We start from the raw sequence: 27,273 nt of genomic DNA on the forward strand, positions 1-27,273 counted from the left end.
AATCTAATCTTGCCTCATTAACCACAGGCAGAGATTAGGATTTACAACACATAGGAAAATTACATCAATCATAAAATGGAGGACAGTCACACAATACTGGGAATCATGGCCTAACCAAGTTGACACATATTTTGGGGGGACACAATTCAATCCATGACAGCACGCTTTCATAGAAAAGAAAAAAAATTGTAGTTAGCATCAACAGTAATCCTTAAAGTCTGTTTAACATACAATGTAGCTCAAATAAAACATGTATATTTATACTAATCATACCATTCTCCAAAGTAAGGCCTGGCAATCTGTTTCTGAAAGGTCATAACCTCAGAAACCTTACGGAGAAGTTTTACTCTGCACACGTGGGGTTGACTTGAGTCAGAATCAACTCCATGACAACTAACAATAGCAACATGCATACCATTAAAAAAAGTGAGAAAACTACTTAAAATCAAATATGCAATACTCTATTTAACTTATGGTCAGGGTTAAATAAGCATTTGTATGTATTTATTTATCACAGTGTTTCTATGAACAAAGCGGTCCATTGTCCAAACCATCAATTTCCAAGTAAATGTCTAAAACACAAACTCTTTGTGAACAGGGTGATCCCTTATATTAAGTTAGCTTATATTAAGCAGCTACTTTCCGGTGCTTTCTTTTGTTTTTTCTCCCCCCAAAATATCTACCCTTCATTTCTATACTCTTTTGGCTTCTGGCAAATTTCCCAGTGAGTACTACTACACTTTGTCAGTCACTCTGATTAGTCTGACTGACAAGGACTGGGGCCAAGTACATTTCATTTATCTACATTGCATTGAATTAAGGCCACTATCAACAGGACTCCGAGCAGCAGAATGAGGACCACCTTCAGTATTGACCTCAACCAAGCTCCCCAGAGTCCTGGACCCAACTAGTCGAACAAATCTCACAAACCATCAGGGTCTACTTTAGACAACCAGGTGGTTTTCTGCTTGAGTTTCTGTATTGACCTTTCCTTTAGGCCCAAGGCAATCCAGGTACAGCAGGAAGCATTAGTGATTTCACTAATCAAGACTCTACTGTAACCTTCAGGTGGGATGGTCATGGCCATTCCATCATTCACAACAACTTGGCCAGTGAGTTGAGGCTGACCTGAATTCCTTCCAGGGCTGAGGTGGTGATCAATTTCACTGAAGTTAGGCACAAGTGAGGTATTAAATACGCCTTAAATTTAACTGATGTCTGGGTGCACCATTCCCCCGCCGGCTGGCTCTGACCATGATTGGATCGCGATCACTCTTAACCTTGCCCAAAGTCTATTGGAAAAAGCAGGAGATATCCCACTTCTTGTTTCTTCCATGCAAAACACCTCCAGGTGTCACACTGCCCCTTCCAATCAGGTCCCTTCCCTCCCCAAAGAAGTTTTCCAGAATACTCAGACAGATTCATATATCTTTCGTTCCACCCCTCAGGGACTGGGAAACCTCAGCCCAACCCCTAATCTTTTTTACATCAAAGCAACTAAGGTTGGGCCAGCAAGAAAGGCACATTAGCTGTTGATGGCTCAACCCAATGAACTTCCGATGTACTCTGACATCCCAAAGCCAGATATGTGTTTTGGGGACTCCTTGACTTCCGCCTCCCACCTTCAAGAGAGTAAACAACTAAGGTACCATTCAGTTGATTTGTTTCAATCCTACCTCTTATTGCATGAGCTATCTCCTACTGCCCAACCTTATCCACAAAGCACCCTCCTTTTTTTTTTTCCCCCAAAATGTCATGCCTCTGTCAGCATTCCAATCTAGTTACCAAGATTTGTTGTACACTCTAAAGAGTGTGAAATTTTACTGTACTTGAAAACTGGCAAGTTTGCCTGCCACAGTTTTATGAACTTTGGCACAAGACATGAGATTCTTGAGTCAGAGACAACTTCAATACTCATAGCAAAAGTGCAAGCATGACTGGTTGCCCATGGGAGTGATACAGAGGTGACAAGGTAGATATTGCACACATAGTGGGTTTGTCTCAGAGCCGAGAGACTCTGAGCTTAGGAAACTCCAGTCTATTATAAGGGACCTCAATGTATTAGCTGTGAGGAAATCAAATGACATACTGCTTTGGACAAATCTGCTCCAAAACACTTCTTAATGTGTTAAAAAAGCAAAGAGGTCACTTTGAGGATTAAGTGCACCTGACCCAAGCCATGGTATTTTCAGTTGCCTCATACACATGTGAAAGCTGGACAATGAATAAGGAAGGCCGAAGAAGAATTAATGCCTTTAAATTATGGCCTTGGTGAAGAATATTGACTATACCATGGACTGCCAGAAGAATGAACAAATCTGTCTTGGGAGAAGTAGAGCCAGAATGTCCATTAAAAGTGAGGATGGTGAGACTTTGTCTCACATACTTTGGACATGTTATCAGGAGGGATCAGTCCCTGGAGAAGGACATCATGCTTGATAAAGTAAAGGGTCAACAAAAAAAGAGAAAGACCCTCAAAGAGATGGATTGACACAGTGGCTTCAACAATGGACTAAGACATAGCAGCAATTGTGAGGATGATGCCACAGTAGGCAGTATTTCGTTCTGTTGTCCATAATTACCCCTATGAGTCAGAACCCATCTTGAAGGTACCTCACAACAGAAACAGCAATCTATTAGAACGGGAAAAAAAGCAAAGCTGCTCAACCTTTGGCCTAAAGAAAGACATTATCTTTACTGGACAGCAAACAAACTTCCCTTCTGTTTCAAAGAAAGACATTATGTCTATTTTCTAAGGCTGTTCACTATATAAACATCTTTAGAAAGACAGTCTAGAACAAGAGGGTGTCAGTAATTCTGCCTGAAAGACGTTAGATAAGCAGGTGACTCATGGAGAATTCTCTCACAGTACCTAACTCACAGTACTGTTGGAATGACTATAAGAAATAAAATGAGATAAAATGACTTACAAAGCATTCAATTAATTTTGGTGATTATTGTTGTTATTCCTATAGAGGAAGGCTTATTTTTTTTAATAGAGTTAATATAGTTTAAAGACATTTAACTTATTTTTTGTCTTCTGCGTAAGGAATACAACTAGATGCACAAGAAATCTGTTGAAAGCCAAAGAAGTATATGTGCCTAAAGAATATGAAAATGATATTTAAGTCCTAGTTTGCCAAAAATTCTAAAGATGGTATAAATGAAAAAAATGGATCTTTAGCTCTTATACTAAGTGAGTTTATGCATTTTAATAAGGTTAGGTTTTGCCCCAATCAAGCAGTTCTAATTGAATGCTTTAAGTTAATAAGTAGATAATTAACATATTATTATTTTTTGCTTAAGAGAGCAGATAATTTTTTTTTTTTATTGTTTCCAGAGCTCTGCATGGTATATTTTATTGCTTCTTAGTCTCTTGTCCCTGAGTGGTACAAACAGTTAATGTGCTTTGCTGTTAACTAAAAAGGTGGAGGCTCCAGTCCACCCACAGGCACCTTGAAAGAAAGGCATGGCAAGCTATGTCTGAAAAATCAGCCATTGAAAAGAGGGCCATTGAAAGCATGGAACATTGAAAACGTCATTCTATTCTGACACATCTGGGGTTGCCATGAGTTGGAGTAGGCTAGACAGCAATTCGTGCTGGTGCTGCTACTGGCATTTACCTCTTGTAAGTATTACCAGGAAACCCTGGTGGCGTAGTGGTTAAGTGCTAAAGCTGCTAACCAAGAGGCTGGCAGTTCAAATCCTCCAGATGCTCCTTGGAAACTCCATGGGGCAGTTCTACTCTGTCCTATAGGGTTGCTATGAGTCAGAATCGACTCGATGGCAGTGGGTTTGAAGTATTATCAATGTTTGGTTTTTCAGAGTTTGCCAAATATTTGGCTAGACTATCTGCCTCTGTCCCCTACCCTCCCACAGCTTGGTCATAGGACTTAATGTTTGTGGAAATTTGATGGAGAGAATGGCATCTGTTTTTGGTAACCAAACCCAAAACACCAAACCCACTGCTGTCGAGTTGATTCCAACCCATAGTGACCCTATAGAACAGGGTAGAACTTCCCCACAGGGTTTCCAAGGAGTGACTGGTGGATTCCAACTACCGACCCTTTGGTTAGCAGAACTATTGATCACTGCGCCACCAGGGCTGTACTGTGGTAATATCACTCTTTGAGCCTTAATATTCTTATTGTTAAAAGTTTTTATTATGTAAATTTTAAGCATATACAAAAGTAGAGAAAATAGTATAATAAATTTGGTTTACTCATCACCCAACTCCAGTAATTATCATTTCACGGCCAATTTGGTTTCGTCTTCACTCCTATGCGACACCTCTCTCGACCCTGATTATTTTGGAGCTAATCCTTTTTTTTTTTAATCCTAAAGTATTATTTCATATGTAAATATTTCGTAAATTAAGTATTTCTCTAAAAAATAAGGGCTGTTTTTCAAAGACATAGCCACAATCTGTAATTATACTTAAAACAACCATGATTTCTCAATATTATCAAAAACATAGCCATTGTTCACCTTTCCCCAATATCTTATAATTTAATTCAATTTTTTATCTTTGGTTTACCAAAAACAAACAAACAAACAAACCCATTGCCATTGAGTTGATTCCAACTCTTAGTGACCCTGTATACAGGACAGAGTAGAACTGCCCCATGTGGTTTCCAAGGAGTGCCTGGTGGATTCGAACTGACAATCTCTTGGTTAGCATCCGTAGCTCTTAACCACTACGCCACCAGGGTTTCCTAGCTTTAGTTTAGCTCAGTTTACTTAATCAATCAATTAATTAAAACCAAACAGTAATTAATTACAGATAAATTTGAATTGGAGTCCAAATAAGGTCCTTATGAAAAACCAAAACCAAACCTATTGCCATCAAGTCTATTCCAACTTGTAGCGATCCTATAGCACAGAGTAGAACTGCTTCATAAGGTTTCCAAGGAGTGGCTGGTGGATTCAAACTGCCAACCTCTTAGTTAACAGCCAAGCTCTTAACCAGTGAGCCAACAAGATCCCTATAGGGTGTTAAATATCTCTTAAGTTTCTTTTTTTCCATTTGGCTGCAGTATTTTGGTTGAAGAATCAAGATCATTTGTTCTGTGGAATTTTCCATATCCTGGATTTTCCTGATTTCATCCCTGTAGTTTATCCTATTTCTCTGTCCCTGTCTCCTATATCTAAAGGATTGATAGATTTGGAGTTCAGTTTTGCTCTTTGTTTGTTTTGACCAGATGTCCTCAAAAATGTAATAGTGTACTTCCACTATGAGTAACATTGCCATTGTTATTGTTAACTGCTATGGTTGAGTTGGGCCTTAACTCATGGTAACTTCATGTATTATGGAGTAGAACTGATCCATAGGGTTTTCTTGGCTGTAAGCTTTACAGAAGCAGATCACCAGGCCTTTCTTCCATGGCACGGCTGGGTGGGCAATGATGTTATCAGTGGTGATCAGTCCTAGATCCAGTATTTCATAAGAGCTTACAACATGGAGTTGTTCTAAATTTATTATTCTATCAAAAGAAACTTCTTCTCACCCACTCTTTCATTCCCCTGTGGTATCAATTATATAAGAAAGGAAGAATAATGCTTGCATAGGAATCCATGGGTGGCACAAATGGCTAAGCACTCAACTACTAAGCAAACTGTTCGCTGTTCGAACACACCCAGAGGCACCTCAGAAGAGAGGCCTGGCTATCTGCTTCTGAAGTTCACAGCCTTAAAAACCCTATAGAACAGTTCTACACTGCACACATGGGGTCACCATGAGTTGGAATCAACTCTAGGGCCACTAACAACAACAGCATCCCTTTATATTACCATTTCTCATAGTAATAAAATGGGTTCTTAGCATCCTCCAAAAGTAACCAATTAGTTCTTTTTTAATGCGTCATTATGAACTGATGAACTCATGAATTTAAGCATGTTTGATTTTCAGTCCACTGCAGGTTTTATCATAACTGGCAGTTAAATTATTTCATCAGTAAAGATCTTTGGCTTATGAAAGTTTATTTAGATTGGCTCCTAAGTCTTTGATGAGAATCTTCTTGCTTTCTTGCACAAGATATCCAGCTTCATTTTTTTCATTTCCTGCCCCAGATCTAGAATCAGCCATTTCTCCAAGAAGTCTTATATCCTTTTGTGGGAAATAGTACTTATAGGCCACATTATGACATTTTTAAGGGAGAAAAAGAGCACTCTAGAAGGGGCATCCCAGGAAGCCAGTAAAATGCTGGATACTGTTAGTCTCTAGACAAAGGGAAACAGGAACAAAACAGACATTCAAAGAATGCCCCTCTTCCTCTATCTCCAAAAAAAAACAAAAAGAGGATTCCAGTCAAATTCCACCCATTGCTTCAGACAGGAGAGCCTAATAGTAACTGTTAACCTAAGTACACTTTAGAAGAGCAGGATTTTTAGTATTCTTTCTAAAAAGGGCCAATAACTATTCTCTTAAAAAACTGAATTTGCTTTAACAAGATGTTTACAAAATTGAGTGTGGGTTTTTGCAAGCATCACCATTATTTATTTCCAGAAGTTTTCATTGCCCCAAACAGAAACTGTGGTACCCATTCCCTCCCTATCCTTCCCCCCGACCTGCCCATGGTGACCTGTAATCTACTGTCTGTCTCTATGCACTTACCCATTGCAGATTATTTCCCTGTGGCTTTTCATTGATGGAATTGTTTTAATAATGTTCGTCTTCATTTTGTTCGTGCAACCTTGTTTTAACTGCTTGCTCTATCTAGTCTATTTTAATCTTAGTACCATTATTTGGTCTATTTCTGTGGGTAAGCATCTAAGGAAATTGCTGAAACCAGCAGAGACGTTCTCCTCTGTGATCCCCAGCGATGGGACAAAGCTGCATTTGGTGACCTGCGATCACAGAGCCCGTGGATAGGCAGCTCCTAGTGTCGATGAGCATTTTGATGAGGCCTCCATGACAAATTTAATGGAAGGCTCTGGCTAGCTGATGCGTGGCAGGCCTCCTGCCCTCATTTCATACAGAATGCATTCGTCATTCCACATACCATCGTCTATTTATGGATTCTGCTCAGACCAGCCCAGAAAATAAAATATATTTCTGGCTTATTTAATAAAACTGGACACATAGGACAAGGAGGGAAAGAATTGCTCAAAGTCCCAGCCATATTTTAGCATACAGATGGTAACTATAGGAGGTGTTAGTTGCAAAAAAAAAGAAAAAAAAAAAAAAAAGTGTTGATCAGGCTGATTTGCTCGAGTGAATTTTGATTTTGTTTCCAGCAGACCTCCTCACATGGCATTGTTTATGCAAATAGACCCTCTTTTCAGAAACCGTCTGGCTTCAGAAAACCCCTGTCAGTCAAGCATAAAGGCTAAGTTGTACAGCAGCAGTCAGCAGACCTGAAAGGCCAGCTGAATGGAGCAATGGATGCAATACACAGGCAAGCAGGCAGGCAAGCAAACAGAGAGGCCATTCTTCTCTGGGCACCAGTGTATGGAAAAGGCAGCAGACCCCAGAGGAAGAAAGAAAAGGCCTGAGGAAAGGAGTAGTAACCCTTCTGCTAGAGAGAGAGAGGAAAAAAAATAAAACCTCAAGTAACAGTAGCCCAGGATTTTACACTTATACAAATGTCCTGAAAAGATAAAATCAGATTTAACCCTTCCTACTACATTTCCAGGGCTCAGCTATATGACAATAATATTCTCCCTCTCTCTCTCTCTTTTTTTTCCCCCCTATCTTTTATTCCTCTTAAACAGGATTTAGAGGGCGGAAAAAAAAGTAATAGTGTTATATTTACTCACTTAAAAAAATAAAAAGAAGTTTTTGGTTCCTTTTTTCCTTTGGATTTGTACCCTGACGAGCATTTCTTAAAGGAACAAATGAATAAATTTGATTAACACTGATGGCAGAAGTGAAATGGGGAATCAGAGGGTTTTCCTTGGTGATTTGTGTTTTCCTGGAGAGTGTGCTGGGTACAGAAAGCTGGAAATCTCCATTTCCTTGTCGTTTGCTTATATTTACATGTGTTTGTATGCATAAATAGATAGATAGAGCTGTCATATATATTGTGTATACACCATTCATGGACTGTTCTCAAAATATAAATACTACACTAAGCGTAATGACTTTATAAATCAACCAGCAGAGAACAAAGAATCATATAAATACTGAAATATATTTTTGTTCCTGTGGAAGACCGTTTTGTTTTCCATATTGTGAAAAATACAGATTTTTCCACAGAATTTTTTCTGAGAGGGAAGAGGCATAAAATCAAAGCTTGTAAAGTCACCTCTTACCAATAGACTGAATGATGATAAATTTGATTTTTCCTTTGCATCATATATCCTAATTTGGTGTAAACAAGAGCCCAGATTTTCGTTTTTCCATATGAATGAATATTTTTTCTTAACTGAACACCTCAGTGTAAATAATGATACAGACTGCATGATGTAATATAATTGTGTATAAATGCAGGAAATACTGACACTCCAATAATGAATGTAGTGATTATCGCACCTATTCTGGCTTTGGCTTTCAGCGAATTATTATTATTATTTTTAACTAGTCTAACAAGCCATCCATTCTGATCAGGGAAAAAAAAAAAATTAAAAATAAAATAAATAAAACCCTAGGCCAATGCTACATAAGGGAAATGAATAATGTATTTTTAATTTTAATAATTCTGCCCTTCTTGCTTCTCCTGCCTCGTGAAGGGATGAACAAGTCCTAGAAGTCTTTTTCTCAGGGCACTGGGTGATAACAACCAAGAAGTTCCAACAGCTTCTGCTTTGTGGGGTTTGAAAATAGCCAGTCATTCTGTCCACCTTGGAACCAACCACATCTTTTTGAATTGTACAACCTAGAAAAAAAAAAAGGAAAGAAGGAAGAAAGGGCCAGTGGCTGCATTTCCTAGACCTGGTTTATTTTCCAAATCTTCTTGCCTTCTCTCTCCTTTACTGCCTGTAAGAATAACAACAGAGATTTTAGGGGGAACCTTGGGGGCTCGTAGCAAAGGGTTATTTTCCACTTGTCATCTGTTTGGGTTTTGCATATCAATAAAAAATTAATAAACTAATTTCAGGCACATATGACACGGTTAATGTGGAAGGCCTATTGTTCGGAGAGAAATAGTATATTCTTATCAGTGGCTTTAAACAGCTATTCATCATTTCTAAAGGGCAATTATTTGGAATCCATTAAACCAGAATTCATAATACCCCTGCATACTGAATTTTAAATAGAAATCTGTATTTAGATGAAGGAATACATTAGTATAAGTCATTAGAGCACTGAAAATCCATGACTTGTTCATTTTTCACTCTTTTTTTTTTTCTTTCAGATAATATGAAGCACCAGGGATGTTGGTCCTTTAATAAAATCAGGCAAAAAGGAAACCGTGCCCTCTTTTCAGTAGCCTTGCTATGGATAATGATGGTTTCTTTCTCTGTTTTCCAATCTTCATGTTTTAGTTTTTCTAATTATTACTCAGGAAATGAATCATCCCATGGCAAAATCCCCAGCAATCAACAGAAGACTCTGGACTCAAAAATGGTGGCACCTTTCTTCAGGTGTACCTTTCCTGGCGACCTGAAAATTATGACTCAAGGTAGCATATCAAGGCTAAAGATAGATGTACTGGGACTATTAGACAACTGCAGAAAGGCTAGAGAGAAGTCAGCCTCAATTAATAAAAGCTTAAATTTTAGATCTTTTAAAAATAAATATGAGTGCAATAATTTTAAATACTATGAAAAAATTGGGTATTGGTTCTGTTTTCATATAAAAAATCTGTTGCCGTCGAGTCGATTCTGAGTCATAGCGACACTATATGGGATGGAAAAATTTCTAATTATTATTATATGTATGAAAAATGCTGCTTTAATTGCTGTGAAGGGTAGAAGAAAGCTGGATTATCTGACGTCAAACCAAACCAAGAAATAAATTTTACACTATCGATTTGTTTAGTACCCTCTTTCTCCACATAAACTGTGCTAAATCAATTATAGTGCAACCTGTGTTAAAATAAATGTCAACTCCAAATTACCGTGGAGTGATATTAGAAATTTTTCTGTGTCTTTTCTATCATAGCCTTTCAGCTTGGGCTTCTGTTGACATTTACCTGCTAGTTATTTATATAGATTTCTTTGGGAGATGTATTTGACAACGTGAAAATTATAAACCCACAGCTACAAAAGATGACGATATAGAGGCCTTACCAAATAAGATATAGAGGCCTTACCAAATAAGACTATTCTAAATAAGACTTTTTACTAACATTGCCCCACCTCTTCCACCTCCTCCCTATGCACCACATATTTCTCCATTACATGCAAGTCTCAATGAGGCAACCTAGTGGAAAGGCAAAAAAGAAAGAGCTAATAGTCATATGTGCCACGTGTGCTGACATGTGCTGACAATAAATCAGATTTCTAAAAAACAGCATATGGCCCAATGACTTGCAGCCTAGTTTGGAATGGTGTGAACACAGGCTGCTTCAGCATCCATACTGTTAACAATTTTATTTTTTTACAAGAAACTAGGTTTTAAATATGTGCATTAGCATGTGTGTCTACTTGTATATGGTACACACACAAGTGAGCACACAGTGCCATCACACACTTCACGTCAGCCTACGTGATATGCTGGCAAACATATAAACTGGGTGACATTGACTCATAGGCATGGTTACTAAAGTTTAAAAGGCCATAAATCATAGGTTTACTATTCGAAATCTTTGATATTATATAGTCATATTAAAAACAAACAATAATATGCTTTAGCAAGCTAAGGCAACAGGAAATCCAGCCAGGCAGTGGGGTTTGTGTTTTTGACTGCTTTGGCCTTTCTCTAGACATGATTTTACAGTGCTTACTTTTTTTTTTTTTTTTCACTAATCTGAATAGATAAATTTAACCTCTCTTTCTTAATTCGCAAAATAAAATTAAGCATTTTGACTGGAAAAACCCTGAGAGTATGGCCCCTGGACACATTTTTAGCTCACTAATGAAGTCACTCCTCAGGTTCACCTTTCATCCAAAGATTGGACCGGCCCATTGAACAAAAGGAGACTAAAGGGGCACACCAGACCAGGGGCAAGGACTAGAAGGCAGGAGGGAACAGGAAAGCTGGTAATAGGGAAAACAAGGTTGAGAAGGGAGAGTGTTGACATGTCGTGGGGTTGTTAGCCAATGTCATAAAACAATATGTATACTAACTGTTCAATGAGAAACTAGTTTGTTCTGTAAACCTTCATCTAAAAAAAAAAAAAAATGGGACAATGGAAAAAAAATTTAAGCATTTTTACTCAGCAACTTTGAAAGTTACATTAACTATTTATTTATGTGCTACATATAAAATGTATGTCATATATAATATGCTATATACTGTGTATATATATTGTGTGTGTGTATAAAGTAAGCAGATGACTATGGTAGCTGCACTGTGAGTCTTAAGGATACAATCAAGCTCAATAGCACTTGTGAACCAAGTTTGGTTAACGGGTTTTGGAGGAGTTGCCTTCCCCAGAAGCGAAGCTTTCTAGCACCATTTCCATTCTCAATATTCAATACCTGTTTCAAGTGCCTTTGTTCAAAGCATAGGCATGTACTTCACCTGAGCGGTAGTAGTTTTGCTATGTATTATATGGAGCCAAGGGATCATACATATCATAGCTCCCTACGAGCTCAGGAACGAATGAAACTAGCTTTAGAGATATAAGCTGAGGGATGAGTTTTGGAGCAGGAAAGATGGTGATGGGCAGGCTAAGAAGCAACTCTGAGGCTTTGATGGAGACTTCTTAAATTTTGGTAAAGGAGGAGAAACCAAGATGCCAGGATTATGCCCTTCTCTGACATAATGCCAAGAAGGCCCCTTGGATCTAACAAGCCTATAATTTTTCCAACAAGAATTATTTGATATTATATAAGTAACTTCTTTTTGGAAATTTATATTAACACTACTGGTAGAGTTGAAAGTATATCAACCAATAACAACATCATGTGATCAAATAATGAGACTAGAATGCCAACATCCTGAATCAGAGTACGGTAGTATTGAGGGAATGGGAATTTGATGAAAAGAAAGAATTTGTGGTAGTTCACCAACTCTGAACTGATGGGACTTGGTATCCACATTATCTTACAAATTTGTTTGATTCCAATCTGTCCTATTTTAATAGAAGTACAATGTTTTTTCATCAGCTTTATCCAAATACAGAAGTAATTATTCAAATACAGTATTTCAGATGATCTGTACTTTATACATACTTATGGGATGGGTTTTGAAATTTTTGTTCTTTAGGAGTTAAGGGTATACCATATGTCTTAGTTATCTAGTTTTGCCATAACAGAAATACCACAAGTAGATGACTTCAACAAACAGAAATTTATTCTCTCACAGTCTAGTAGGCTAGAAGTCTGAATTCAAGGCAACAGCTCCACGGGAAGGCTTTCTTTCTCTCTGTCAGCTCTGGAGAGGCCCTTGTCATCAGTCTTCATCTGGTCTAGAAGCTTCTCAGTACAGCCAAAGGATACACTCTTGCTCCTGGCACTACTTTCTTGATGGTATGAGGTCCTTCTGTCTCTCTGCTCACATCTCTCTTTTATATCTCAAAAGAGATTGACTTAAGACACAGCCTAATCTTGTAGACTGAGTCCTGCCTCATTAACACAACTGCCGCTAATCCTACCTCAACATTATAGAGGTAGGATTTACAATACATAGGAAAATCTCATCAGATGCCATAATGGTGGGCAATCACACAATACTGGGAATCATGGACTAGCCAAATTGACACACATTTTGAGAGGGACATAATTCAATCCATAACAACATAGATAAGGAGAGTGAATGGTGATCATTCATTGTGATTAGGTTTATATACTCCAAGGTTGGGGAGTGTTGGGAATGATTCGTAAGGGAGTAATTTGGTAGCTTGATAAGAAATCTGGACCTAAGCAAATATCACTTTCTGACTTCCCTTTCTAGACTCTGTCTCCAGATTCTCTGCATCTCTTCTTCTAAACTCAGGAACCTGCTGCCCTCATGCTGCTCTTTGGATACACAAAATTTCTCATTTGCCTGCCCAAACTTGCCTTCACAAGGCATCCTTTTCTGCCCTCCCATTGAGGGCATAAACATCTGAATTGAAATACCTATTCCCTTAGTGAGACTTATCTCAGCTGGATGGAAGCAATTTGATTAAATCTCTTCACTTTAAGGAATTAATGCCAAGCTATTTACTTTTTCCAAGGATATTTACATTTTGAAAGAGGAAAATTATTAACATAAATTAGTCTCTTATTATTAGAAATTTAGACAGCATGCATTCAAAGACTTGCACGGGGTGGGAAAAGATTTGAAGGAGATGGTATTTTACATTATTTATTATATTCTGCAGTTAATGGTGCAAACTGTTAAAATGCTTGCCTACTAACCTAAAAGTTAGTGGTTCAAATCCACTCAGAGGCACCTTGGGAGAAAGGCCTACTTCTGAAAACAGTCATTGAAAACCCAACGGAGTACAGTTCTCCTCTGACACAAATGGGATCACCATGAGTTGCAGTAGACTCAAAAGCAATTTTTTCTTTTACAGTTAGGTAATAGCCTACCCTAACATTTTAATAGGGCAATTGTGTTTCTTCATTATGATCACTTGTGGGGTCATAAAGGGAGGTACTGTATTGTGAAGATGCTAGACGATTTAAGGCGGGTATTTAGATTCAAATTTAATGTTCAGTGAACTTTTAGAGTAAAAATTAAAAAAAAAAAAATGTAGGCTTTGCAGAAAGGTAGAGCCAGGTTTAAATCTTGAATTCAGCCCACAGGACAATATTGAGCTAATTACCTAACTTCAGAGTCCCCAAACACTCTATGTAAAATGAAAATTAAATGACAAAGCATGTATAAAATGGCACAGTGCCTAACTTTCATTCATTAAAAAATATTTATTGAGTGCCTTATATGCCCCAAGTACATCGTATATGCTCCGTATAAATTGGTTTATTTCCTTTGTTGGCAAGCACACACAAACACAGAATATTCAATAATATGTCATTCATTCTTATTAGATGATAGTTCACAGACATGAATGATAAATTTTGAATAATAAATTATGTTCAACAAAATACAACAGTTTCCAATTAGATTGTTGTTAATTTTTCTTGCCACATTACTTCTAGCTTTGTATATAGTTTCCATTGACCAGATTTAGTATTTAATCATTTTTTCTTAAATATAAAAATATTTCACTTGAAATTCACCCTGGAAAAAAGTATTTTCATTAAGGAAATATCCATAGCATATAAACTGGAAAAATTCACTGCTTAAATTTGCATCATAAACAAAATTACATTTTTTAAAATAAACTTGTTCTGATAAATCAAATGCTTCTTTGCATTCCATGTGAAGACAGTTCAGAAGCTGAGATTATCTTACTTCCCAAATAAGACGTGATATATAAAGATTAAGAGTGTTTAAGGTCATGGTTTAGATTTACCCTTAAGCTTCTATCAATAATTAAGCTCTGAAAACCTTCAAGCCAACAGTTCTTTTTCGTTTTCAAAGGTTAATTGCAGAATTTTTCTGTGTGTTTCCATCCTTTGAGCAAATATTCCATTAGCAAATTAGTTAGCTGGCTCAATGTATCTGATTATTTGTGTCTGTTTGCTAGTTGTGAAGTCCATCTGTGATGTCTGGGCACATATAATGTGTTCATCGTCTGGTATTATGATGATACTGAATCTCATTTGTGTTACACAAAAGAAGGTAGCTCAACAAATGAATTCCACATCATGTCTTTATCTTTTTACTCTGTCTGTCCTGACTTCTTCCCATTTATATATTAATTTTAAAAAGAAATTATCAATAATGCTATTGAATCAGAATCATCTCTGTAGTTTTCTCAAGCCTTTTGGGTCTAGGCTAATATTGATCTGATATTAACTATTTGTGTTGACCTTAGACAAGTCACTTCACCTCTTTTGGCCTTAGTTTTCTCATCTGTAAAAGGGAGGGATTGGACTCAAGATCTTTTTTCTGAATTAATTTTCCGTGATTGCGTTACTTGAATTTCTGTGCTGGGCAATGCTGCTGCACTCCCAGTTGCAATACAGAGACACTCCCCCAGGGGGTGCCTATCATTGGGGCCATTTCCAGGTGGTGATGAAATCAGTACTGGAGACTAGTGTGGAAAACTCTCAACAGCTATGGCACGGGGGCAGTGGATATTGGCATGGATTTTCAAGTTTGCCACCATCTTTCTCCCTCATCCCTCAGGGTATGTATTTTCTGTTTGCTTTTAAGAATTGTAAAAGGGAAAAGTTTGAGGAGTCTTTTCCCAAACAACTTGTGTGTAAATGGGGAGTGAGGTTGGTGGGTAATAGGCACAGTATTGTATAGGTACTTTTTTTTTTGTCTCATGGTGATACTGACACTTACCTACTCAAATAAAATAATGTTCTGAACTCTATTCAGTTATCTGAGGGTAACTACAAATTCCCTTACTGATGTAAATATAAAACAAACAACAAACCATTAGCTGTTGAGTTGATTCCAGTGCATGGAGATCCTATATATTACAGAGTAGAACTGCTCCATGGGGTTTTCTTGGCTAAGTTGTTATATAATCAGATCACCAGGATTTTTTTTCCATGGTGCTGCTGGGTGGTTTTGAACCACCAACCTTTAGGTTAGCAGTCAAGTGCAAACCGTTTGTGCCATCTAAGGACCTTTTAAATAGAGGGAATAGAAATGGCACAGAAGAATATTGTATAATTTTAAAATATATGAGTGCTGACTGACCCTTTTTTTAAGTTCAAAAAAAGTTCACAGAATCCAAAGCTTAATATGGAAAGATCTGGAAGAATGTTTACCTTGGTGGGTAACAGTTTAATATGTACCTTTTCCAGACTCTGTCATTTTGCCCTGCTTGGAACAGATTTTCTTACTTAAATATTATCCATCATATATGCTCCTCACCTACCCAGCTCAGAACCAGTCTCTTCTATGAAGTCTTCCCTGACACCACAGGCCCTTGGCACTTCCACATATTTCCTGGTTAATGTGAGGAATTATTATCATGCTGAAGAGTATTCATCTTATTGTTAAGCATTTTGGTTTATATCTCATGTGCCCAAATCTTGTGTGTTGTTATTGTTTTGTTGTTGTTGAGTGCCATCGAATTTGTTCCAGCTCATAGCGACTGTATGTACAACAGAATGAAACCACTGGCCAGTCTTGGGCCGTCCTCATAATTGCTGTTATGCTTGAGCCCATTGTTGCAGCCACTGTGTCAGTCCATCTCGTTGAGGGTCTTCCTCTTTTTCACTGACCCTCTACCTTACCAAGCACGACGTCCTTCTTCAGGACTGGTCCCTCCTGATAACATGTCCAAAGTATGTAAGACAAAGTCTGGCTGTCTTGCTTCCAAGGAGCATTCTGGCTATACGTTCATTCTTTTGGCAGTCCATGGTAGATTCAATATTCAATATTCTCTGCCAACACCACCACTCAAAGGTGTCAATTCTTCTTCAGTCTTGCTTATTCATCGTCCAACTTTTGCATGCATATGAAGTATTGGAAAACACCATGACTTGGGTCAGGCACACTTTAGCCCTCAAAGTGACAGCTTTGCTTTTCAATACTTTAAAGAGGTCTTTTGCAGCAGATTTGCCCAATGAAACGTATCATTTGATTTATTGACTGCTGCTTCCATGGGTGTTGATTATGGATCCAAGTAAAATGAAATCCTTGACAACTTCAATCATTTCTCCATTTATAATGATGTTGTTTATTAGTCTAGTGTTAAGGATTTTTGTTTTCTTTATGTTGAAGTGTAATCCATACAAACACTGTGGTCTTTGAATTTCATCAGTAAGCGCTTCAAGTCCTCTTCACTTTCAGCAAGCAAGGTTGTGTCATCTGCATATTGCAAGTTGTTAATGAGTCTTCCTCCAATCCTGATAATGCCTTCTTCTTCATATAGTCTAGTCTCTCAGACTATTTGCTCAGCATACAGACTGAATAAGTATGGTGAAGGGATAGAACCCTGACAAACATTTTTCCTCACTTTAAACCACACAGTATCCCCTTGTTCGGTTCCCATGACTGCCTCTTGTGTGTTATACATATTTATATGTCTCTAAGTTGAATTTTACGTATCATATATATATTTATATCTTATGTGCCCAAGTCTTCTGTTATATCTATATTTCCCATAGCATATCTTACAAAGAAATTTAATAATTTTAAAAATGAAATGATCTGAGATCAAGTTATAAATATATCCATTTTACAAAATATACTCCATAGAGCAGTATTTGCTAGGAGATGCCAATAGAAACCTCTTGAAAAATGGGTATTATGAAACATTAATTTGAAGTATGTTAAGTGTAACTTAAAAACATTTATTATTGGACTATTCAGTCTTTGCATGTAATATGTGGTATGAGTCTATGAAATGAGGACATGACATACTGAGATTCACAACCGTATTTGAAAGTGGTAGGCCATCACCAGTTGAGCATATTGAGGGACTAGAATTTAATACAAAACACCAGGTGTTCAAGTAATGCTAGAGGTTTCAACTTTTGCAGCTGAGGCTACATAAAAGCACCTCTGTTAAAAATGTTTTAACTCCTGGTCTTGACTAACCATTTCCACATCTTGGTGTGTGTCTCAGGCTGGGTTCTCTAAAAAAAAGAGAAGCAAAATCAGTAAAGTGTAAAAATATATATATAGAGAGAGATTTATATCAAGGAAATGGCTCACGCAGTTGTAGAAGCTGAAACTTCCCAAGTCCATGGATCAGACTGGAGGCATCTTCTGATTCACATAGCCACAGGGGTTGGCAAACCACAGATTGGCAGATTGGACAGCAGGGCTCTGGCTCATAGCCTGCAAAGGTTGACAAATTCCAAGACCTCAGGTAAGCTGCTAGCTCAAGTCCGAAGAACTGGAGGTCAGACGGGAGCCAGCTGCAGGATCCAGAGCCAAGCAAAAGCCAGAACATCCACCTATATTGGGTGCAGGTCACACCCTCAAGGAAACTCCCTTTCAACTGATTGGCTACTGATAGCAGATCCCATCTACATTATATAAAATCTCATCATGAATACACATCATCATACAACTGCCAGACTACATCATAACTGCCAAACCACTGAGAACAATGACCCAGCCAAGTTGGCACACAACCTTAACCATCACAGTGTGCTCCCAGGAAATACCCAGTGTTAATTCAGTGTTGAGAAACCAACTCCTTTGGCGATTAGTCAAGGTAATCGAGAGAAGTTGTACAGTTTATCAAATCAAGTATTTTTCTACCACTGAGTAAGTGTTACAACAAGGAGAGATATAAATGTAACCAATGTTCTCATGGCACTGACTTAACGGACAAATTTAGGGCAAAAATCCTTGTTGGACAATATATTTCTCTGCCTGTAGCTCTGACAGCAAAATGTCTAGAATTCTAGACCCTTATAAAATAGAGTGAAACCTGTGAGAGCTGGAACTGTTGTTTTTCCGGGCGGGGGGGAGGGGGGAGGGTCTCACAAGTTTTCTGCCTTGGCCAGGGTGCAATCCTATAGCTTTTTTTAGTGGAAAATGTTTGAATTTTCCTTCTCTGACAGGTTTCTGCCTTACATAGTTTCTGGCTTTTGCAGATTTTACTGTATTATCCATTGCTTTCCCTACACACAATTTTGAGAGACCAGAGAAATAGTCCACATGTTTTCATAAACTAGTCCTCCTAATTGCCTTGTAGAAACAACCATTTTTCTCCTTCTTGATTCTCTTTAATTATTTCTGCTTCTCGAACTCGTAATGTTTTTCAGCCTATATGAATGTGATTTGCCACCAGAACGAAATGTTGCCCACTCCTGCACCATCCTCAAAATCCTTGGTATATTTAGGCCCAGTGATGAATACTGTGTTCTGACCCATATGGCTTTCATTGCCTAATTTTCAGAAGTATGTCTTCAGATCTTTCTTCCCAGTCTGTCTTGGTCCGGAAGTGCTCCTGAAACTTGTCCGCCATGAATAACCCAGCTGATATTTGAAATACCAGTGGCATAATTTACAGTATCACAACAACTTGCAAGCCACCGCAATACAACAAACTGACAGGCGGTGGTAAGAAGTAATAAAACCAAATCAAATACACTACCCTCGAGTCGATTCTGACCCATAGTGACCCAATGGGATGCAGCAGAACTGCCCCATAGGGATTCCTAGGCTGTAACGCTTATGGTAGCAGACCTCCAGGTCTTTTTCTCCTGTGGAATGGCTTATTAGTTCAAATGGTTTGAGCCAACCATTGGGTAGCAGCTGAGCACTTAGCCCCTGTGTTACCAGGACTCCTTGCTTACCTACAGTATGTCTAATTTTTACAATAATTTTGCATGGAAGGTGTCGGTGTCTCCATTTTACAGATGAGAAAACAGGAGCTCAAAATGATTGAGCACTTTCTTTAAATCAAATAGTTTGAAAGTGTGAGAGCTATGAGCTATGAATCATGCCCAGATCCATCTCTGTTTAAAGCCTATTTATTTCATTTTAACTACACCACACCATCTCTAGCATTAAAATAATTTTACAACATATTAACAATTCAAAAGACAGATTCTTAGATTCTGTGAAGACATGTAATAATATAATTAATTAATCAAAAGTAAATAAATAGACAGCTTTTTTTTTCAGCTAGAATTTTAAGAACTGTTAAGAATAAGATGAAATTAAGCTCTCTGCTGGTATAAAGCAAAGCCCTATAATCAGGGTTGCTATGAGTCAGAATTGACTCGATGGCAATGGGTTTGGTTTTTGGTTTTTATAATCAGGTGGAAGAGGCATAAAATTTACATCAATTAGCAAAGTTAAATAAAATTTAAAAAATCGAAAGAGTACAATTTTACTGTGCAGAGATACAGATTATTTTTTATTTAATATCATTATCAAAAGGGACAGGATCAGCTACCCCTACAACCCGAGTAAAGGAAAATAATGGAACATGACATTATGTGGTTTAAACCACAAGTGCTTTAGACTTCAAAAAAATTCTCTCTTCTGCACGAAATCATTCTCATCTTTCCCCAAACTGAATCCTTTACCCGTGGACAAAACAAGCAAATAAAACAAAACAAATAAAGAGGACAGCATTGAGTGGTATACTGTGATTGGGTCCGAGTCAGCTTCTTTGAAAGTCATCTAATTGAATTTTCTTATAATTAAGTATGGACACTACGAGGAGGTGACAGAGTTTCTGGAACTTACTATTTTCTGGTCAGCACATAGTTTTCTCCAATTATTCTTCATTTCTACCACCTGCCTGTCAGTTCGTGTTCCTGTGGTGGCTCTTGTATTGCTGTGTTGCTAGAAGCTATGCCACCAGTATTTCAAATACCAGCAAGGTGACTGATGGAGGATAGGCTTCTGTGGAGCTTCCAGACTAAGACAAACTAGGAATAAAGGCTTGGTGATACACTTTCTGAAAGTTAACCAATGAAAATGGTATGGATCACAATAGAATATAGCCTGATACAGTGCTGAAGATGAGCACCCCAGGTTAGAGTCCATTCAACAATGTACTCAAACATTCCAACAGTCATGAAAATGGCATAGGACCAGGCAATATTTCATTCTGTTGTGTATGGGGTCACCATGAATTGGAGCCAATTTAGTGACAAGTAACAATTCTTTGCTTGCAGGACAGATCACCACATGCTTGAAGGAACAAATATGTATACTCACCCACGTCCAAGCTCAGAGTTGAAGCTTCTTAACTCTTACAGAAATCCTGGTGGCATAGCTGTTAAGAGCTATGGCTGCTAACTAAAAGGTTGGCAGTTCAAATCTACCAGGCACTCCTTAGAAACCCTATGGGGCAGTTCTTCTCTGTCCTATAGGGTCACTAGGAGTTGAAATCGACTTGAAGGCAACAGGTTTGGTTTTTGTTTTCTTTCTTTTTTTATAGCTCTTACCTTTTTCTTAACGTCAAACATAAGCATGTTTATCTGAGGTAGGTTGTGCCCTCATGCACATGTGAAATGACAATTTGATGATTCAGTCATAAATTGCATTCATATGGCCCACAGGTAAAGTTGCTATTATAACTTTAATTACTAATGTGATTTATTTTGTTCTTATGAGACCAATAACCTACGTCTTTTTTTTTTTTTTAATCACAGAAACACTTGCTTATGTAACCACCATTATAAAAAAGAAAAAAAAAAGTGTTCTCATAAATAACAGTGCCTACACTGAGAAATAGGAAAACACCAAATTCTGGACCTCATCCTTCATGGCTATATTTGCAGGCTACATACCACCCTGTGGACACCCAAATATTTTAATCATCTTAGTTGTTCATTGGAAGGTGTCTCACCCCTTGATTTAAAACATGATGACACGTGTAGCAGCCTTCTAAACTCCAGGCCCAAATAATACACTTTCATATTCACAATGCAAAATTACTCGTATCTCCTTCCACCTCTTCTCTAATTTTATCCTCTAAGAACCTTTATTTGACACAAAGGTCACTTCATCCATGAAGACTTCTGCTATCTCCCTGGTCAGAAATCATTGTTCTCTAAACATGTGCTATTGTTACATGACACTTGAAATACTTACCACGTGCTGCCATGGATTGTAGTGATGTTCCACGCTACTTCAGCTTAGATGGCAAGCCGCTTTGGCTTGCATATCACCTCTACTTGACTGGCAATGGGTGCTTGAGGTGCTGCATTGAGAAGGATCCTAAGGCCATGTCCTGGTTCATCAGGGAAAAAAAATATACCCTGATGGGACAGGAATGTTGGCTACACACGTGATGGGATTTTGTGCTTTTTGTCCTTCAAAGTAGGATCATATTTTCTTTATCTATTTCCAACAGTACCTAGCACAGAGGCATACGTCTATCTTCTGCAGGATGCTTTAATGAGTTCCAACATAAAAATACCAGAGTCCACCAGGACTTGGTGTTTTGACTTTTGTCCCCTCAAAAAAAAAAAAAGAATACATCAAAGTCCTAACTCCAGGTTCCTGTAGATATGATGCTATTTGGAAATACAGTCTTTGCAGATGTAATTATGTAAGTTAGTGCAAAGTCATGCTGAAGAAGTGTGAGCCCTAATCCAATCTGACTAGTGTCCCTGTAAGAAGAGAAGGAACGCAGAGAGACAGATGCAGACAGAAAATGGCCATGGAAATATGGAGGCAGACCTTGGACAGATGCTGTCACAAACCAGGAATGCCTGGGGCCACCGGAAGTTAGAAGTAAGGAAGAATCCTCCTCTAGAGGCTTCAGAAAGAACATAGCCTGCCGATCCCTAGAATTCAGACTTCTAGCCTCCGGAACTGGGAGACAATTAGTTTCTGAAGTTTTAAGCCACCCAATTTCTGATATTTTGTTACAGTATCCTGAAGAAACTAATACTTATGCCCAAACTAGCCAGCTACATCTGTTCTTTTTCTCACGGAATTCTAGGTCCATTTTCCTTAATTCTGACATAGTCACCCTCATTCTGGCCCCCTTGGGTTCCTGATTTTCTTGGCTTTGTGGTTCCTTTTCTTGCTTTGCACTCCTTCGAACTCATAACTGGTTTCAAACTATCATAAGGAAAAACTTCCAAATGAATTTTTCCTTATTTCTCAAGCTGTGATTGTAAGCCGAGTGGTCACCCTTGCTCCCACCTCAGAGATAAGGGACATCAGCAACCCTGCAGTGTTTCATAGGCTGAGGCTGCATCCCAGCACCCCCCACCACCCCCACTCATTCAAGGAGGAAGAGAACTTGAACTGAACAGGCTATGCATAAATAGGGCACGACAGATGTTTTAATCAGCAGATTTTTAAATGTATGCATATGTTTTGGGGATCCATACACTGTACAAAGCCACCCAGCTTTCTGTGAACAATGTAATACTTTATACTTGAGTTATTACATAAAATTAATGAAAACATTGGATCATAGGCCTGTCTTCACATTTTTAAGTGAAATATTTTGTACTGAGAAAAAACTGAGCTGACCTTGAAATCTGTGGTTTTGAAAAACACTTAGGGATACTGTTTCAAGGAACAATTTGACCTTCACAAGAGTAAAAGGCCCTATTTTTTTTTTTTTCTGCTTTTATGTTTCATTTTGATGATAGTTTTTTTTTTTTTGTAACAGAATTTGTCTTTTGAATAAAATCTACCCAGTAATAAAAAAAGAAAGCAGGAAAAATCTTTTTGATGCACTCTGAATGTTCAGGATTAAAAAAATATATATATAGTATCTATGTTTTGTTTTGGTTTTACCTTTCCACAGTCTTTGATAAGTGATGTTACCTCTGTATTGTGTTTTCAACCTCCAGGACTTGTTGACTGAGAAGAAAATAATTCAGCCATGAGCCTTGAGTACTTTGCAGCACGCCATATGCTCTGGGATGGGGCATTAACAGAGCTTGGCAGGTCAGTGTATCTGTCAGTTTGTTGGAAGTCGTGGAACTCAGAAGGATAGAAACAAGTGTTTTCTAGACAAGTGGGATGATATATATCAATTGCAAAAGCAGGGGAAAGCAGACAGGTGTTAGAGATACAACCAGGTAAGAGAGTCATATTAGAAAAAAAAAATATTAAAGGCAGAAAGGTATGGGGAAATGAAATACATTCTGGCATGAAAGAGTTTTAAAATCTAGGGTATTCAGCTTAGTCAAATGGAGACAGAGAGCTCCCAGTTATATGGGATTTAGGTAGATGAAAATACTAGAACCCATTGGGGGTGGAGTTGGGGGGTTGGTCAAGGAGTAGGGGTTCCTAACGCATAAGGGATTAAGATACAAGGGTCTTAGCCTCAGCTAAGCCAAGTCTCTTGGGCAAGAAAAGGATCTAGGTTTTATACTGGTTTTGTAAAAGAATAGTAACTTCAACATGGGTGATGAAGGGAATAGAGTTACACTGAAAGGTGCTCTGTCACTTCATACAGCTATTGATTAAGACAAGAATAGCAGCAGTGCTGATGGAAGAAACGTTGCCACTATCAGCGCTGGAGACCTTTCAGGAATGTTGATGAGTCACCATCTCCCTAATCCCTCTTCAGCAATGGTTACAGCTTTGGAGTCACATCTGGATTTGAATTTTGGCTTTGCCACTTACTGACTTACTAGCTGTTAAACTAGAGTCCCTGAGTGGTGCAAACGGTTAACACGCTCAGCTATTAACTGAAAAGTTGGAGGCTTGAGTTCACACAGAGGTGCCTCAGAAGAAAGGCCTGGCAATCTACTGAAAAATTGGCCATTGAAAACTCTATGGAGCACAGTTCTACTCTGACACACATGGTGTCACTGTGAGTTGGGATTGGTTAGCTGTTAAACTAGATGAGAAATTAATCCTTCTGGCAAAAGTTTCCTAAGTCTTAGTTATCTAGTGCTGCTATAACAGAAATACCACAAGTGGATGACTTTGGCAGAGAGAAATTTATTTCTTCACAGTAAAGTAGGCTAAAAGTCCAAATTCAGAGTGTCAGCTCCAGGGGAAGGCTTTCTCTCTCTGTCTGCTTTCTCATCAGTCTTCCCCTGGTTGAGGAGATTCTCAGGTGCAGGGATGCTGGGTCCAAAGGAGGTGCTCTGCTCCTGGTGCTGCTTTCTTGGTGGTATGAGGTCCCCTGTCTCTCCACTTGCTTCTTTCTTTTATATCTCAAAAGATTGTCTCAAGGCACAATCCAGTCCTGTAGGTTGAGTCCTGCCTCACTAACACAACTGTCGCCCATCCTCCCTCATTAACATCATAGAGGCAGGATTTACAACATACAGGAAAATCACAAAATACCAGGAATCATGGCCCAGCCCAATTGATACACACATTTTTTGGGGGACATAATTCAATCCATGGCACTAGTATATACACTGTGGGTAATGCCTGAGTGTTAGGATGAGCACTAATTGACATAATGTACATAAGGCACTTAGCCAATTGCCTGGCATGTAATAAACAATCCCACAAAGAAGAATAAAGCCACCAAATATCTAAATATTATTACTATCTGGATCTGAAATCCAAACATTGGTGCTTACAGGTAACTTCTCCAAGTCATCTAACTAATAAATAAATAAATAAATACTGGGCTAGAATTCAGTAACATGGATGCTTTCTAAGGATGAGTAAATCTCCCTAAACAAGATCTGCTGTCTTTATGTCAAGGCGGATAATAAGAAAAACTCAGTAACATCCAACTTTCACTTCATTGAGGTGTTCAAAACCCAGTGCCGTGAAGTTGAGTCAATTCTGACCCATAGAGACACTATAGGACAGAGCAGAACTGCTCCACAGGGTTTCCAAGGAGTGGCTGGTGGATTCCAACTGCGGACCTTGGGTTAGCAGCTGAGCTCTTAACCACTGTGCCATCACTCGGCATGCGGTGCTATTCTTAGGCAAATAATATTGTACTGTGAAAGCTGTGAGAGCCTGAACCCCATGGGACTGCCTTGTTTTTCCAGGTCTTGCAAGATTTCCGCCTCTGACATGGTGTAGCTTTACCACTTCTATCATTCGTTTTAGTGGAAAATATTTGTGTTTTCCTTCTCTGACAGATTTCCCCCTTACACAGATTCTGGCTTTCACAGGTTTTACCATATATGGTCTTAGATAATGTAACAGATGTACCTACGGAAAAAGTGCTTTTCTTAGATTCAAACAATGAGGTAGGGGTAAAAGGGCTGTCCCAAAGGTCTTAAAATAGCTTTCAGAGGAGGCAAATTAACACTTATTCACTAACATGTATTTTAAAAAGATTCTCAATATTTTCTTTACAAACCCAGTGCCATGGACTCATAGCAACCCTATAGGACAGAGTAGAACTGCTCCATAAAATTTCCAAGGAGCACCTGGCGGATTCGAACTGGTTAGCAGCCGTAGCACTTAACCACTACGCCACCAGGGCTTCCATTTCCTCTATGTCTTGTATATATTAAAAAAATCTATCCTCCCAATTTCTCCCTCACTCTCACTTGCTGCTTTTCTGACACAGTGTACCAGAGAGGAAAAGTGAATGTCAAGTTCACTTTAAAGATAAGCAGTGATGAGCAGGTGACATCTTTCTACACTGTGCACAAGGCCCATAGGTGCATGGTCTCTGGAGACTGTAAGCAATTAGTGCCTTCCACCTAGACCCTAAGATTTGACTTACTTGCTCAGGTACACATGGCTCCAATGGCTGAAAGGCATTTTCTGTGTAAAACTACAGTAAGACAGCAACCCTGTAGCTCTTTAGATTCTTACTTTGATTTATGAAGAGAGAAAAATAAGACAATACAAAAAATGCTATGCTAGTCAGAAAGCAGTGAAGTGAGACCAAGAATAACACTTTGTTCTGATCGGTGGAAGGCCAGAGCTAATCCTCTCCCTCACCCTCATTTTGAGATCATCAGAGTGCAGTTTTGCAAGGGGATGATGAATTGGGGGCTGTCTTGGTTTGCTAGGTGCTGTAGATCTCACTTATTTTATTTTACAAGTCATTTGGCACAATGGCAATAATGACAATGAAACTGGATTCTTGCTCTTTAAAGAGGCCTTCTGCTTCGTGCATAAATACCTTGGCCCGTGTATTCAGTTGTCAGGGGACAGCCATTATCCAGTTACCACCTCTAGCTGCAGTAACTTCAATTTAGTAATTTAGTGGTACAATCAGACCTATGCATATGCCAAATAAAGATTTGCCTATTTGGTGCTTTTCAAAAGTGTGGAAACAATCTCTTCCCCCAGAATACATTGTCTATCTCCATGTAAAATTAGCTGAAATCCTTCCATTAAAGAACCATTCCTTTCTTTTAAAGCTCTATGTTCCTATACACCTTTTTACAAGCAAATAAAAAATCAGTTGCCATACAGTCAAAGCCAATTCATGGCGATCCTAGTGTTTCAGAGTAGAACTGCGTTCGACGGAGTTTTTAATGGCTGATTTTTTGGAAGTAGATCACCAGACCTTCCTTCCAAGGTGCCTCTGGGTGGAGTTGAACCACCAACCTTTTGGTTAGTAGCTGAAAACTTAACTGTTTGCACCACCCTGGGACTCTAAATATTCTGCTGTTGTAATCTGTTTACTCATTGATGCAATCTGGATTACCCTTCTGGGACTCACAAAGACTTTAAGTAACATGAGAGAAGAGGGTATGTCTGATTATTCTCTGTACCAGATACGATAACCAGCCCACTCTTATGCACATGCATTTATAAATAATTTTGGATAAAAATAAATGACTGATTTCAGTATACAATGGAATAAAAATAAAAGTCTGAGTGCCAGATATTATTGGATGGGAAATCTTGATGGTAGATAAAGGAATAAT

This window comes from Loxodonta africana, chromosome 1, assembly GCF_030014295.1.
Source record: "Loxodonta africana isolate mLoxAfr1 chromosome 1, mLoxAfr1.hap2, whole genome shotgun sequence".
NCBI classification, from domain to species: Eukaryota; Metazoa; Chordata; class Mammalia; order Proboscidea; family Elephantidae; genus Loxodonta; species Loxodonta africana.